This window comes from Pistacia vera, unplaced genomic scaffold, assembly GCF_008641045.1.
Source record: "Pistacia vera cultivar Batoury unplaced genomic scaffold, PisVer_v2 Contig661, whole genome shotgun sequence".
NCBI lineage: Eukaryota > Viridiplantae > Streptophyta > Magnoliopsida > Sapindales > Anacardiaceae > Pistacia > Pistacia vera.
Window position 1 is genome coordinate 389236 of NW_022196514.1, and position 17305 is coordinate 406540.

General features: G+C 37.0%; 1 pseudogene; it reads right to left on the reverse strand.

Annotated features, from left to right (window-relative positions):
* Positions 1-48: 48 nt before the first annotated feature.
* LOC116112457 lies at positions 49-16644 on the reverse strand (annotated as a pseudogene).
* Between the last annotated feature and the right edge of the window lie 661 nt (positions 16645-17305).

The window sequence follows — 17305 nt, forward strand, 5'->3', positions numbered from 1 at the left end:
ATCTGAAATGCATGTAGAACCAAGGCGAAAACTAAAATATCTCTTCAGCTACTGAACACCAGATAAATGATCCGAAGTGCATGTTTCTTCCCCTTCTACAGAACCCGAAGACCCAACTCCTAAGAACGATCTTGAGGTAATCCCCTTTAACACAAATATTGTGACATCCCTATTAGTTATGTTAGGCAAAATCGTGGCAACCCCCAAGCCGCTACACCCATACATTGAGGAAAGAAGATCAAGATACCTATTGCCAATTATGTGTCCACAAAGGAGTTGAATGATCCTCTCAAGACATTTGTGCATAGCCTGTCTGTGGTCATGTTCCAACATGGGTGGAGGAAGCCTTAGAAGACCCGAAATGGACTAGGCAATCAAAGATGAAATGGAGACACTATAAAGAACAAGACATGACCTAGTGCCATTACCGAAGGAAAAAAGATAGTGGGGTGCAAGTGGGTGTTTTCCATTAAACACAAAGCTGACGGATCTATAGAAAGATACAAGACAAGACTCGTGGCAAAAGGGTACACTCAAACATATGGTTAGACTTCAAGATATTTTCTCACCAGTAGCCAAAATAATACTGTTTAGAGTGTTGCTATTTCTTGTAGCAATTTAGGATGGCACTACATCAGTTAGACGGGAAAAATGTCTTCTTCATGGTGAGCTTGAGAAAAGGTTTATATGGACATCCCTCCAGGCTACTCAATGACCACAGGAACTAATGAGGTTTGGAGTTACAACGAGCCTTGTATGGGTTAAAACAATGACCACGAGCTTGGTTCGGCGATTTAGCTTGGCAATGAAGAAGTACGGTTTCCAACAGAGCAATGCAGAACACACCTTGAAGAAATCTCACAGCTCCAACGGCAGTTGGCTAGCGAATTCAAAATGAAGAATCTAGGTGGCTCAGTATTTTCCTGGGATAGAGTTGCTAGATCACCCAAGGCATATTTTATCCCAAAGAAAATATATCCTAGATTATTATATGAAGTTAGATTGTTGGAATGCAAACCAATGGATACCCTAATTGTCCAAAATCATAAACTTGGGGGTATATCCGAAAAAAACCAACTGACAAGGGAAGATATCAACAATTAGTTGGAAAACTATTATCTCTCTCATACTCATCCAGATATTGCTTATGCTGTGAGTGTAGAGTAGTCAATTTATGCATTGTCCAAGTGAAGAACACATGGAGGCTGTAATTCGGATACTAAGTACTTGAAGTCTTCTCCAGGAAAAGGGCTCATGTTTAAGAATGATCATGTGGAAGTTGATGGCTATACCGATGTAGATGGGTTGGGAACATCTCTGATAGGAAGAACGTCAGGGTATTTCACATTTGTAGGTGGAAACCTTGTGACATGGAGAAGCAAGAAACAAAAGGTGTGGCACTCTCGAGTGCGAGAGACAGAGGTTCGTGGGATGGTCAAAGGGTTGTGTGAGCTCCTTTGGTTGAAAAGACTATATTTGAGATTGGTTTGCTTCCCAAGTTTGAATGAACCTCTTTTGTGGACAATAAAGCTGCTATAGACATTTCACACATATCCGGTTCAGCATGAAGACCAAGCACGCAGAGGCTGATCGACACTCATCAACATAAACCTAGAGAAAATAAATCCAATTCCCATTGTTCAAATTGGGACCAGCTTGCAGATATACTTAACCAAGTCGTGTCCACAAAGACTTCCACAAAAATCACTGATCAAGTTGCGCATGAAGGATACGTATGCATCAACTTGAGGGGGAGTGTTGGCGTGAGTTGTATATTAAGGAATAGAGTAGTTATAGGAAATTGGATGGAAAGAATATTATCTCCTTCATACAGTTAGCGTAATTATAGAGGAAAAATCTGTATAGAAACAATATCCTGATATGTAACTTAAAAAACAGATGTAACAGGATAAAAAATTAATTAATAGAGGATTTTTAGACATATGGATGGGAACAACGCCCAAAAGAAGCAGCAAGCTCCAAACAAAAGAAAGAGATGGGCATAGACAGTAGTAAGCTGCGAGGCTCAAACTAAACGAGAAGAGAAAACGGGCATCGGCATCGACAAGAGTGCACAGACTCGGAACAAACAAACGAATGTTATAAATAATTTGCATTTATCACATGAAAGTTCATTGAAACCTTTTAATTATGGATTACAGTCTCTTGGGGTGGACAAATTTCCGTGGATCCCAAGCGAGTGGCGTTGACATAATCTGGGTAGAATGAGGTGATATACGGGGGCTATCAGTCCGATTACTCTAAACACTTGAGTAACCCTCCTTCTTTATAGTCCGGGCCTTTGTGCGCCATAAAGTAAAGCTTCTTTATCAGCTCCCACAGCATGCATTCATCATGTTATGTCTCCAATGGTGAGAAGTAGTTCTTATTTGGCGCTCTCTGCAACTACTGCATGCGTCGTAAAAGCACCTTTCAATGTTGATCTCGCATTGATGAGTTAATCAAGATAATTTGACACATGTTTAGATATTTTAAGATAGAAAAAAACCTATTTAAACTTACTTACACTCATTAATTATTGAATAATTTATAAGGTTGGTGCAGTTATAATATCATTTTAACGTGATGGTGATATGAAAATACACACCTTTCCCTGATAGAAGCTGTTGTAGTAGATGCACGCCCAAAGTTTTGAACATGAGCTCAGAGTTATCAAAAGGCAACCTAGGCACAATATCATAACTGTAAACAACCTAAAGTAATTAACGGCGTTCTCTTTTAACTTCTTTTTCATGAACTCAAAACTTTCATCTCCTACCCTGGGTTGCCAAATGTGTAAACACCCTCATATCCTCCAAAAACTCTGTCTCCCTCGCAAAGCCAAAATCGCTGCAAAGAGAATAGCCAACGCACCGCCTAAACTGTGGCCTGTCACTATGTATTTGCTCTGTCGTTTTTGCTTAAAAGTTCTTTTAACATATCCCTGATCGCATAGTATGCTAAGGGCGCAGGGCGGTTATCCTTTCTTATCGATATCTTTGGGCCAACCTTTGACCTTTAGTAAACCTAGAGCCTTCATGAAACCACCATGAATCTTGCCTATGCCATCGATCTCATACCAGAGAGATCAGTCAGAACTCCATGCGTCGCATCAAAAGTTCAGTAACTCTAAAGGACACAACAATAGTCCTGGCCAGAACATTTTTATCAGAAAGCATAAAGGCTTGTGTCGTGGCTTTTCTTTGAAAATCTGCCATATTAAATTGAAGAGGAATAAGGTAGATTAGTTAGCAACTCAGTTCCCATTAATTCCAAGAACAAGAAGCACTACGATAATTTTAGAATAGATTATAATCAATTTTATTTTTTTATGACGTGTTCTCACCATTCCAGTAGTCATAAGATCCCAAAAATTCATCTGCACAAAGACAATATATATAAGTACAATGTTTATAATTTTACAAAGAAAAAATAAAAAATTAAAAAAGTTTAATCTCTGCTAGTGCTAATAAAATAATAAGCAACAATTAATTACTTATTGCACACAGAGAAGATTTGTAGGGGATTATTCGTATTAAGTTAATATACCTTCCAGTTTTGGGTGACGATAGTTCGATGAGGCTTTGTTCTCATATGATGCTTTGGATGCCATCATGGACAGTGCCGCATAGTATCTTTCATCTCCATATTTGACTAGGCTCCAACTCCACTCGCTTGTCCACATTTCCAGTAAACGATAAGAATGAAGCTGAATTTTTATCGGCACAACCACCCTCCCTGCACCACACACATTGATTAATAACAACAACGAATTAAAATCGATTCTCATTATAATTAGACCAACAAATTGATCAATTGTTAATTATGCCCCAATGGAATAGAGTTGACTATGCAGACAGGTTACACTATTTGGACAAGTTTGAAAACACAAACTTCTCTAGTTGAGTGATTGATAGGAACTTAGGTATACTAAAAAGTTGAGTTAATCTCTCATCGGTTGTAATATATGTGTTCAAAACGGTTAACCTGGTCTGTTACCACTTTTTTTAACTGAACTGATTAGGGGAAAATGTAGTTTTCAATAACTTTGCAATGCATTTTTTTAAACTGTTTTAGATTAAATTTTATTTATGAATTTTCATGTTAAATTCATATCTACAATACTGAATATTTTTAGTTTTCAAAAATATTTATGAATTCAATGATCCACATTACATGAAAAGAAAATTAATCATCTCATGCGAAGAATTTTTTTTTTGATCGAATATTTAACAATATTTATATTTAGTAGTTTTCTCTTTTACTAATTAACTTTGTATTTATAAATTTAGTATAGAATCCTAGACAATAATGGGAGAGCTGATTAATCAACCATCATTCTCACCTAGTACGGTTCAGTATTGCTTTAACCGGAAACTGAACAGAAAACTGGTTCAAAAAAATCTATAAACTGAAACAGAATGTTTTACAAAAAATCCGCATTTTCGTTTTGATTTGTTTATCATTTTTTTAAACACGTAATTAATAAAGATAATAACTTAGGTGTAATTTACATATAAACGTTAGTTTCAGAGTCGAGATTAGACCCACGACATCTACAGACCACCTCACCGCGCTAAAGAATACAGAGAGCTCAAGTCTTATCCACTTGGAATATTTCTATTCTTCAATATTATAATTGGTAATAGGGAAAGGGTATGCCATTTAAGTGGATGGGACCCATTAGAAATATTAAAATAAGAATAGATGCTTTCAATATTCTTATTTCAATCTTTCTGGAAGGCTCTCACAATGTCGGAACTTACTGTATTTGTATATAATATATAAAGCCTTTGTGTAGTTGTTTTGATATATAATAGTATTAAGACAGAAAGCCAGCAAAAATAAAAATAAATAAATTAGGCTTCCATCAATCACTTACGATGTCATATATTTATTATTATATAGTATTAAGACAAAAAAAAAATTTTTAGTATTCGCAAATATGTGTACAATTTCGTATAAATTAATTATTTGTAGATAACCTACCGACTAACCTACTAAACATTTTTGTTATTTTATTTTTGCCCCCTCTATGGGATTGCCGTATGGTGGAAATCTCACAATGTTGGAACTACTCTGAAACCGTTGCTGATTAATTAGTTGGATCCAAAACTTAGATATTTAATTGGGTATAATTCAAAAAGATTAAGAATTACATATTATTATGTTACATACAAAATAGAGTTAATACTACACTTACAAAAAAATTAAAAGATTTCATACAAATGAGGAAAATGATGTATAATTACTTATTACTTTTTTATTATACATAAAAAATAGAAAAAACTACTTTTCATTAACTTGGTGTCACTTCCATTTGTATGAAAAAATCTTGTAAGATTTTTTTTGTAAGTATAGTATCATGAAAAATTAACTATTTGAATTATGGAATTTAGGGAAGTTGCTATCAGTTTTCTTACATAACTTTTCTATCTATCTTTTCTTCTAACTACAGTTTTATTCTAGCCACCGCTAATCAGATTGATCTTGAAAATACCGCTAATCGTTTAATGACTCCCTCTCTTACACACTAACAGAAGGTACAATTAAGTGATTAAGCTATTAAGCTTCTGCATGCAGTCATGAAGTCAGAGGTTGACGTTTATATAAGCCTTGCACATATATATATGACAACGTCAAAGCTCAAAAAATCACAGAATAATAATTAAATAAAAGAGAACAAACTAACCTCGCAAGAAATTAAGCAGGAGCACACGAGGTTTTGGTTACTTGATAAAAGGTTTATAAACTCAATCGTTGAACCAATAATTGACATGGCTTTGCCACAGATCGCAGAAACTTCAGTACAACGATGAGACAAATATGATCCACCTCCGACCAAAATCTTCCCTTCTCTATAAGAGCTTTCCAAAATTTCCTCTCTCTAGGTCACTGGAAAATAAGAGCGAAGGAGATCAAAGAAGCCCAACTCTTCAGGCTTCAGCACCATGTAACTGCCGGAGAAATTCAAGTCACCAGCCTATAACGAAAGGATTTAAGGAAAAACTGGTAAAGACTTTGTTTTTGTGTGACTCAACCCTAAAGCATATATATTATAGCATCTAATCATACATTTAGATCCATAAGGGAAATTGCCAGAAATGGCAGCATTCATTGTTGGCTGGTGGCTGTTTAATTAACACGAGGGATTTATATTCTAAGTGTATACTAATTTTTTTTATTCAAGTATTGTCTTTGTTTGTGTTATAATTATAATGCTATTCCTTTAGAAAAGGATATAAATTGTGAAAGATATGTCACTTTAAAACATGTATAATATATTATTGATTTTTTTATGTAAAGAAAAGACTTAATCATCATGTTTTAAAGCTTTTTTACATTGAGGATACTAGCCTTACAAAGATACATACAAAGACAAATCATAACCTTTAATCTTCAGGATTGTCTTTTTCTTCCCTCGTCTCTTTCGTCCTTTTTCAAAGATAGGATTTATCTTGTACACCCTTTTGTATGGCATCTATATAAGGCTAGCATTACTCTTTCAATATTAAAAAAGCAAGTTTCGTCAAATGCTTAATTATTTCGACATACCAATAGCAATGTCCCATTTAACAGTAGTGGGTTAGTATTCCTCCAACCTTTGGTCAAAATGAGCACCACTCACCTAACAGGAAGCTGAATTATTTGATTTTCGATGAAACTTACACTGAAATCACACATGCCAGCTAACCAAAGAGTTACCTTTTGAAATTTCAGTACTGAGCGTTTCTATGGTCCTAATTAATCACTGTTCTAAATGCCTGAATGTCTACGCAGTTTGATTCATAATTCGGGAATACTTATTTTGAATAGTGATAGATATATTATTGAAATGAATAAGTTGCTCATATAAACTAGGGTGGTCTAATGGTTCGATATAAACTTTTAGGTTTATTAAGAGTCTGAGTTCGAATCTCTCTCGATTGTTAATAGGGGTAACCACTAAACTCTTACTCGGCCACATAATTCTGAGTCTCAGCGGATTAGTTAAGGTTTATGTAAAGCTGGCTCGGACACTTCGACCATTAAAAAAAAATTTAAAAAAAAAAATAAACCAATAAAAGAGAGATCCACGTTGTATTTCAACCTATTCACATCTCAATTACATTTCTTGAGTTCCATATTGCTATGAAAATTCCACAATCAATTCACCTCTATCACATGCAAAAAACACCGTAAACGCACACACTACAAAATCAACAATCAACCACTCAAGAACACCTAATTGACCGTGGTTCACCTTTCCACAAAAGGAAAGATTTACATCCACATTGAGCTCCAAGAATTTTTGGGCTCACTGCACTAAGAATAATCGTTATTACAAATTACAGAAAAACTCTCGACTGATTTACCCAAAGATCATCAAGAACTCACTCCACACACAAACCTGGACAAAAAATCTCTAGAGATGACCTGACCCAGTCTCTCTAAACCTGAAGGAACAATTACACAGATTTGCAACTCAAAACAAGATTGAAACAAACTCTCAAAACAGGGGCAAAAAACCAGATCTGTCGCACAAGGAGCAGCAGGAAAAAAAAATTCATTATGTGTAAAAAACTCTTTTATAGTTGACCTTGCGTGCTAATTCTGGCCCTTGATCTGATTGATTTCAGCTGTTGAGATCTGCTTCTATATCTAAGTGAAATTGCAGCATTTGCTTAATAAAATTCTGCAGAACTTTGCGTTTTTTAGCTTCAGATATTAAATTCTCCACCTTGAAGCTTAAACTTCTACAATCCAAATTTCCTAATGCAGCTACACATCATAAACTCCCTTCATAGCTCAGTTGATTTGACCTGTTACTTGACAAACAGTAGGTTTCAAGCAATGCTTGAACTTGGCAGCAGTGACAATCTTGGTACCCATATCAGCAGGATTGTCTTATATGGGACTTTCTTCAAGAAATCATCCTTGGGCAACTAGATCTCTGACGAATGAAATCTGACATCCACATGTTTGGTCCTGTCATGATAGACAGATTCTTGCTCAAGTGAATGGGAGCTTTGGCTGTCTGAATAAATTGTGGCTACTCCATCACAATCAAATTCACTATCAGTTTAGTATTCCTTGAGCCACAGTTGCTTCCTTGAATACATCATGCAACACCACATACTCTGCCTCAGTTGACGAGAGGCCACAATAGGCGGAGCTTGGGATTCCATCTCACCAGTTTCCTCTAATGTGAAAGACATAAGCAGTTGTTGAGTTATTCGTGTGTCTTTAGTCCCTGCAAAATCAGAATCTACAAAACCCCACAGTATCAATTGTGAATTATACTCTACTTTACAATATTTCCAAAAATCCAATAGTGAAAGTCGCTGCCATTAATATACCTCAGAACCCTATTTAAGGGTTGGACCCATGTTCTGACCGGTTTCAGGATTCTTGCATCTAAACACGGCGCTCAGACATGGCTATAGAAATACGAAAAGGTAGGTTGGTGATAAATCATATGACATACATATTACCCGCATTACAATTTGGCATAAGGGAGACTTGTTGCTATGCTTTTACTTAAAATCAAGGAATCTGTTGCTGGACATTGGGTTTACTCAGTTTGAAAATGACTGTCTAAAGAGTCATAGATTACAAGCCTTTGATCACCAATATTAAACTTAGAAAACTGAATGTTGTTCAACAGTAAGAGCTTGTGGAGTTAATCTTAATTCATGACAGTTCTATTTGCCTGAATTACTCATCCTAATATCATTTTAGACTCATCCTAACGTCTTTCATGCTCAACTCAGGCTTATAAGTTTACCTTTAGCCCCATCTATCAGATTTAGATTTTGCTCATCAGAGGCTATGTCATCCACATAGAAGAAGTAAATTACAAAGGCATATCTTATCCAAAGCAAATACAAAGAAACTATCATATTTGATCCTATTAAACCCAAAGGCTTAAATTACAATGGCATCAAACTCTTTGTACGCCTAGCCTAGGAGACTATTTCAGTCACATACAATGACTTAGAAGCAACCACAAATGAATTTTAGAAGTTCTTTATTCAACAAATCCAGCGGTGCTCATTGATTATTTTCTCTCTCAGTTCCATGTAGAAAAGCAGTCTTAATCACTTAGTTGTCCTAGTTTGAGGCATAATTGTGCAATTACTACAGGGCAATCATAATCCTAATTGGTTTTAATACTTAAAACTACTGGTGAAGAAAATGTATTAAAATCAATGCATTCCCTTTGTGAACCTTGTAGTATTAAGGTGTCTGGTTAGACTGTATTAATATTACCTTAGGAGGGTCAGACAGAGTTGATACCTTCTTTTAACCTTGAAACAAACATACGACATTCAACTTGGTTTTCTGATGCCTTGGATAGGATCAAGGACCAGTTCTGTTTGAGCCTTCAGAGAATGGCATTTTCTTCTCCATTGCAACCTCGTCTTTGTCATTGTCCTTTGATCTCGAATTGGGCTTCCTCATTTAGCTATTCAGGTTCGATCTTAGTACTTTAGCTCCAGCCAGTGCATGAAGATCAAAATCCGAAAGTCTAGGAGTATCTTGCTGGAGGTCTGATCTCTCTATCGAGTTCCTGTCTCTGGGTTAGCTGGATACGTTGGCCAGGGACTTTTCTTAGGTTGGTTCTGAAGATCTCAGCTGATTCACCCTCTTGGTCATGATCTCAAGAGTTGCCATTTCACGTTTCTTCTCTGATTTGTTACCTGCCACAGTTGATACTTGAGGGCTCCACCCAATTGTGGTCCCTGGCATTTGGTTCTTGGGAACTAATAAATCAATTGCTAGGAGGTACTTGCATCATGGTTGTAAGTTTGCTAAGGAAAAATATCTTTATTAAAAATAACGCCTACTGATTATACTTTACACTCCTGTGGTGATGTTCTTTCCCATAATATGAAACCACTTAGGTGCGCTCTTGATAACCTGCGGAAAAACCCACACTTTAGTGACCTAGGTTCAAGTTCGCCTTCATTTGTGTGCATGGGCTCAGGCTGTGCAACACGGCAAAAGCGCCTAAGGGGGTTTAGTTGGCTTTCTGGGGGTGGACCATCTCCTTCTCTCGAACAGGTGAAAATCGATCTTGCAGCTAAAGTAGAAGGGCTTCTGTGTGAATGAAATATGCTTGGCACATGTTGAGGGCGGTTCTCCCCAAAAGGTCGGTGGGTAATTCTGATGTAAGCAGTAAGCATCTCCCTTTTCTAAGCAACGTTCCTATATTCGATTCGAATCACTACTCATTTGCTGAGGATTCCCCTGACTTCTGGGTCTCAAAATAGCCACTGTTAACCTGAACTACAAGTATTATATGCAAACTCTGAAATTGCAAACATCTAACCCATTATCGTTCGCTTAAGGGTTTTAACCTTTCTTGTCCACTGAGTTTCTAACAAGTGTTGCCATAAAAATCTTGAACCGTGTCTAAAGCCTCATTTTAGATCCCTAAACAAAAAACCTACGGCTTCGCATACTGTACCAGTATCAACTATGACAGGAAATAACGTGTCTGCCCCCGTGGCATGAGATTTTATCTTTTTCTGGGCCGCCCAAAGATCAGTATGTAATCTCTAACAGTTTGGGCCTGTGGTCCGCTTAACTGGCTCAACTGTTTAGCTTAGGTGTCCCCATATTAACAGTTTCACAATAAATCTTCGGATCATAATGACATCCACTACCAAAACACCCCTGTTTTGACTTAGAGTATCTAGGCCTGTTGCTTATGAGCCTAACCTAAATTGCCATTTTTCAGTGTCGTCAGTTTGTAGTAAGCACAAACAATTAGAATAGTAACCCACATCAAGATGTCCAGCCCCATTTTTCTTTATCCCCACATCTAAAGAGTACTATGATGTTACCCTATAGGGAACATTTAATAGCAAACCGTTTTCTGCATTTATAACACAACAGCCTCAGATTCTATCCAGGGTTCGCTAAAACATCAAGTTTCTCGATTACAGAGGATCGTCCATACATAGCAACCTTAGTAAGTTTGACTAAGTTTTCGCTTATCATGCTCTCAAAGATCATGCTTACCAATCTCGCCTGAGACCTACTCAAAGCCATTGTTTGTTTCCATAAAAACATAGTCTCACACGTTCATTTGGTTTCAAAATCTTGTGAACCAATTTTGTTTGGGCTTATGTGGAAATAACACCAGAATTAACATCCATTCCCTATGGGTATCAACCTTCGCACGTTACGTACACCTATGATCTTTCAATGCTATGTTTGGTGGTGGCTAAATTGCTCTCAGTGTTGGGTGATCTGTTTCTGGTTCGCTAATCCACTCAAAACAATTTTCTTTTAGATTGACCAGTTTATTGCGGGCAATAGAAAAACATTTACGGGTTTGCCCTTGTGGATTATTAGTGTTTTTGACCGCTTCTGTTGTTACCTACAGTCCACTGTCGTGATGGAGGTATTAGCCCCACCTGGACTACGATTTCGCCCGGAACCTTAAACATAATATGGCTATTACCTAACTCCTTTTCGGAACCCTAATGTTCTAACTCCGCATATGCTCTTAACCAGCAATAATAAATCGAACTAGGTACAATGACGAATGTACTGCAAAGCTTCTTTACTACCTTGATATTGCATCATTCAAAGAATTTAAAGGAATTCATGGCAGGATGGAATCACGCTAGTTACTTGATCGTATCGCTAAGAAAACCGCAGGGTCATTTTCAAGAACTCATTCCAAGTTCTTCGCTCAATAGGTCCTATTACTGATCGCATTTATCGACTAAAATATGGCACCTTGTAAGTATGCTAGATTAGGAGTGGATTGTAAAAAAGTCATAATAAGTTTCAGGCTTACTCACTAAGGTCGAATTGGGTTTCAAAAAAAAAAACCATCGACCTACGCAGCACACTGTCGCACGGTTCAGATGCTGATATAAATTGTAGGTCCCTCTTCATCCACTTCGGGCGGCCTTCTTTTAGCTTCCTCCGGTACACTTTTGGAATTCCTTCTCCAACGCGCATTGGACCTTGTGTGTAACAACAAAGCGTTCTATCTTCTTCGTCCAACGTCCGAAAATGTATTCCGCACTATCATATAGGTGATCGCACCCTGATTGTACTCATGAGCTGAATGTGTTGGTTTTTGTGTTTGGGCTGATTACTAAACAGAACCCAAGAAAGAAACCAGACTGGCCTCTCGCTTTTCAATTGATATCCTTGACTTTACGAACTTCTATCCCTCGTGACTCTCGCCAAGCTCTTTATCAAGAAAATCCCCATTTTATGACCAAAACCCTAGATTTTCGAAAAAAATAAAAATCAAGAACACCTAGGATTGCACAACACTAACTCTCATGCTCTGATACCATGTTTTGAAAATCCAGAATGTCTGATTCTTCCACTAAATGCACTGCACAACAGTAACACAGATAACCACACACTAAACAATAACATGCGCTGCAACCACTCAAGAACACGCGAAATATAAGCCGTGGTTACATTTCGCACTAAAAAGAAGATTACATCCCGTTTGTGACTCCCAGGATTTTTGGGCTCACTGGACACCAATAGTACGAAATCGTTATGTACCAATTACAGGAAAACATCCTCACTGATTCGCTCAAAGACTTCAATCAAGACCTCACTCACACAACACTGGACAAAAATCTCTGAGCGCTGACCTGTCCCAGTTCCTCTCTAAAACTTTGCATCACTCAAAACAAGATTGAAACTAAACTCTCAAAACAAGGCAGAAAAACAAGAATCTGTCGCAGCGGAAGAGGGAGTCCGAGCAAAAAAAAATTCAGTTGATGTGCAAAAACTCGCTCTTTTCTATTATTGACTCTGTTGCTAAGTCTCCTCGGTGCCATTCAGCGCCGCGAGTTCAGCGGTAATCTAATGCTAAAACTTAGTGAACGCACGTTTCGCTTAAAAATTTTCTGCAGAACCTTGCGTTTTGCTGTTAGATATTAAACAGATATTTTTGGAAATAGGAATTATATCATTACTTTTTAGCAAAGGCTAGACTCTCACTTGAATTCGTTATTGATATCTATTTTAGTAACCATTATCATTACAGGACCATTGAACGTAACAAAACAACAAATTTACAAGACCATCAATGGAATTACACATTGAGTTGGTAGCAATATCCGGCGGAGATCCTAAACGGGTAGCATTACATAATTTGTGGTAGAATGGCTGCCTACTGCCTTGGGCGATATCCCAAACTCGATTACTCTAATACAACTTGAGGAAACACCTTTCTTATGTCTGGTCCCTGTTGTAAACTATGTGAAACTTCTTAAAAATCATCCGCTCAAAAATCATTTATCATCTGGAATGGGGCATCAGTGGTGGAAGTATTCTTGTGTTGCTGCTGACAACATGACATTTCAATTAATCAAAGAATTGCACTAACATAGTTGTAGCTGCATCTTCTGCAAATCATCCAAGTTCATACGAATTATAAAAACAAACGCATGCGAAATGTAAACTAAACGTTGGTTCATTAGTATGAGAAAGTGATGCTCTACCTTGGCTTCATAGTGGAGATTATGTACAATGCTAGCTCCCAATTGTCTGGAACATAAGATCTGAGTCATCGTAAGGAACCTTGGCATCGCATATGTCTATTACTGTAAACCAAGTCTAAAATATCGAGTAAAATGATGCTCTTCAAACTCAATGCCAGGTGCCCGAAGTGCGTGAAGCATATGATCTGAGTCAGTCATAAGGTAACCTTGGCCATCCCATGTCATATATGTAAAAACAAGTCTACAATATCGCAACATTCATGCTCTTTGCACACTTCATTTTCATGAACTCTACCAAAGCTGTTCATCTCCTACCGCTGTTGCCCATATGTTAGACAATCCCATTCTCATACGTCTCCAACAACAAGATTTCGCTCTCGGCGCTAGTATTTCAAAAAATTGTTGGGAAAGAGAATAGCCAAGTGCCCACACAAACGTGAGCTGTCAATATTATTTTGTCTGCAATCAATTTTGCTGCAGTTGCGTCTTTTAATATAAAATATAGGTAAATATATATGGTTATCTAATTTAAAGACAAAAGTGGCTCCTAAAACTTCTTCTCATTTATATATTAATAGATTATAATAGTATAAATAAAATAGCTTATTATATACAATACAATCGTATTAATTAATGAATTTGTGTACTAAGTCATGTGCCTTGAAAAAGCTTGGCAGATGTACCGTGGGCCGTTGCTTGGGAGCTTAGCATTCTAGATTCCAATGAACCCTTTTGTGGTCAACACCAGAATAGATCCTTAGAGTCTCTAAGGGAAAAGGTTGTCCTTTGCGAGTAATCTTTCTTGGAGCAGTTGAAAGACAAAAAAAAGTTCTATGCTTTTGAAAACACGTTTTCTTGATTGCCTACGACCGTGCACGCGCAAATGTTCCAATGGATCGTTGTTACTAAATTAGTGTGTATTAGAGGTTATAAATTTTATCTTAAACTAGGAATTAGACATTATATGATATTAATAACATGACTTTTAGTAGTAATTTATTCAAAACTTATAACATGAATACGAATATGATAATATGTGAACACCAAAAAATGTAAATATCTATAAGATTATAAATACATGAGATCGATGTACTCATTACAAAGACTTACTGTGAAATTGATGAGATTTTTCTTTCCATAGTTAGACCCGAGCCTCTGGACCTACTCCAAGTTCGCTCACTCCTCCTCAGTTAGAGTCATCTAGAGCCTGCATGACTAATTGGTCTTGTTGTGTTCTAACTTGTGTGTCTCCTGGTCGGCACTGTAGCCCGTATTCTCTTTTTGTTGGTTTTGAACCTAAGAGTTCCATTAGGGCGCGGAGACCATCTCTCTCTTTTGTTTGGGCATGTGTGCTTCCCTTTTGGATGGGGGGATATTCCATCTTTGTTAAAAAAGTGAACACATCTGTTCTGAGTCTTTTAATTTCTTTTTCTAAAATTCTCTTCTTGTTAGTTAAATTCATCTTTCGAAGAAAAAAAAATTCTCAACAATTTAACAATAGCCAATCAGTATTTGAATATTAAACATATTAATTTTTTCATCACATTACTTGGATACTGGTCCCTTGTATAAATCAAGCTGGTGTTGGATAAAAATCCATAGCTGGGTTTGGATAAGAGAATGCCTGAATAAATAAATTTATATTTATTCCTTCACTCACCGATACCCCATGCACCAGAGAAAAATATAAAGCTTCTCAGGTAGACTTAGAAAAAAAAAAAAAACGCAATAATAGGAGGAACAGCAAAGACAGGAGAGACAATGAGTTGATATTATATTATGAGTTTGGTAAGCGCAATATATGCCCACCACGGCAAGCGCCTTGCCTGGATGTTATACTCTTATTGACTCCATTAATTAGTAGGTTGATTACAATTGTTGGGTGGAACAAAACATCCGTGGATCCGAGGCATCGCGTTGATATAATCTTGTGGGACATGAGCTGAAAACGGGATTATCAATCCACTAACCCTCACCACTCTCATCATCCCCCTTCCTATAGTCCGCCCCCTTATGCGCCATAAAGCAAAGCTCTTATCCGTTCCCAAACTAAATTCATCATCATGGGGATTGCCTCCAATGGTTGAGAATAGTAGTTTTTGTTTGGTGCTTCTCAACCACCGCATTAGTTAAACACAATAATAGCATGTTTGAGTCTCGCATTGATTACTTAATCTAAGATTAATTCCTTATCAATCAGCTAAACCTAATTTTAGATTATAGTGTTGGTGATGTTGAAGATATATATAAAGATACTCACTTCCTTTTAAGGCTGTTGTAGTAGAAGCTGCCCAAAGTGGAAACAAAGCTCAGAGCATCGAAAGGCAATCTAGGCACAATATCATTAACTGTAAACAAACCTAACGTAGTTAATACATTCTCTTATCTTCTTTTTCATGAACTCCACAAAACGTTTCATCTCACCTGGGTTGCAAATGTGTACACACCCTCAATCCTCCAATAAAATCTGTTCCTCATAGAAGTGCCAAATCGCTGCAAAGAGATAGCCAATGCCCACCTAAACTGTTGGCCTGTTCATAGAATTTTTCCAACGTTTTTGCTTAAATGTTCTCTTATTTTTCCTGATTACGTAGTACGCATGTAAGGGGCGCGGGCGGTTATTGCTTTGCTATCGATATGTTTGGGCCAACCTTTGACTTTAGAAACCAGAATCATGAAACCACTGAATCTTCCCATGCCCGATCTCACACCAAGAGAGATCAAGTCAGAACCCATGCGTCTGCATCAAAAGCTACAGTACACTAAAGGACAAAAACATAGTATCACTTTTATCATAAAGCTCAAAGGCATGTCGTTGTGGCTTTTCCTTGAAAATCTGCCAATTAAATGATAGAAGGATACGGATATTAGTTAGTAATTGAACAAGAAGCATGAAGAAGGGTTCTTAATTTTAGAATAGAATGAATAAGATATACAGATTGTATATTCAACTTTTTATTTAGGTCGTAGCTTCTTACTGTTCCAGTAGTCATCGGATCCCAAAATTTCATCTGCAAAAAGAAAATATATAAAGTACAATTCATCGATAATTTACATCAAAAAATTGAAAATGGAAACATGGGAATTTTATATTATATACCTTCCAGTGTTGGGTAACAATAGTTTGAATGTAGGGTTTGTTCTCATATGATTCTTTGGAAGCCATCATGGATAGTGCTGATAGTATCTACTATTTCATCCCATTTTTGATACACTCTGTTATGCAACTAACCAAGAAACAAATCACAACACAACCAAAAAGAATCAAGAAAGCACACACACACAATCAACAATCAGGTTTACCGTGGTTAACTTGCTCTATTTTGAGCAAGATACATCCGCTTGCACTGGGAAAAGGGGAAGTTCGTTGACATACGCTTAATAGAGTCAATCATTACCGTCCTAGACTCAAATACGCCCCGAAAACCCAACTCACACGCCTCTGATTCAAACTGCAACTTGACTTAGGAATACTCTAACCATGGAATCCCTAGAACAAACACACATACACTCTTTCCTCAAATGATTACACCAAAACCACTTAAGATTACACAGATTACACAAAAGAATCAGAACCGAATAAACAAGAACCCTAACTTTGTACAAAGAATACAGAACAGTTTCGATGTGAAAACCCTTGGTGTTTGCGAACGAAGACTTTTCTTTTATATTGTTGACTTGTGGCAAATCTCCTTTGTTGGATTGTCATTGAACCAATGGTCCAGGATTCATCTTGAAGCTGTTCAAAAACGACACCGTTCCACTAATATCTAGCATGGTACGTTTCATTTCAAGGATTCACTTCAAAACACTTAACTCAACTCGCT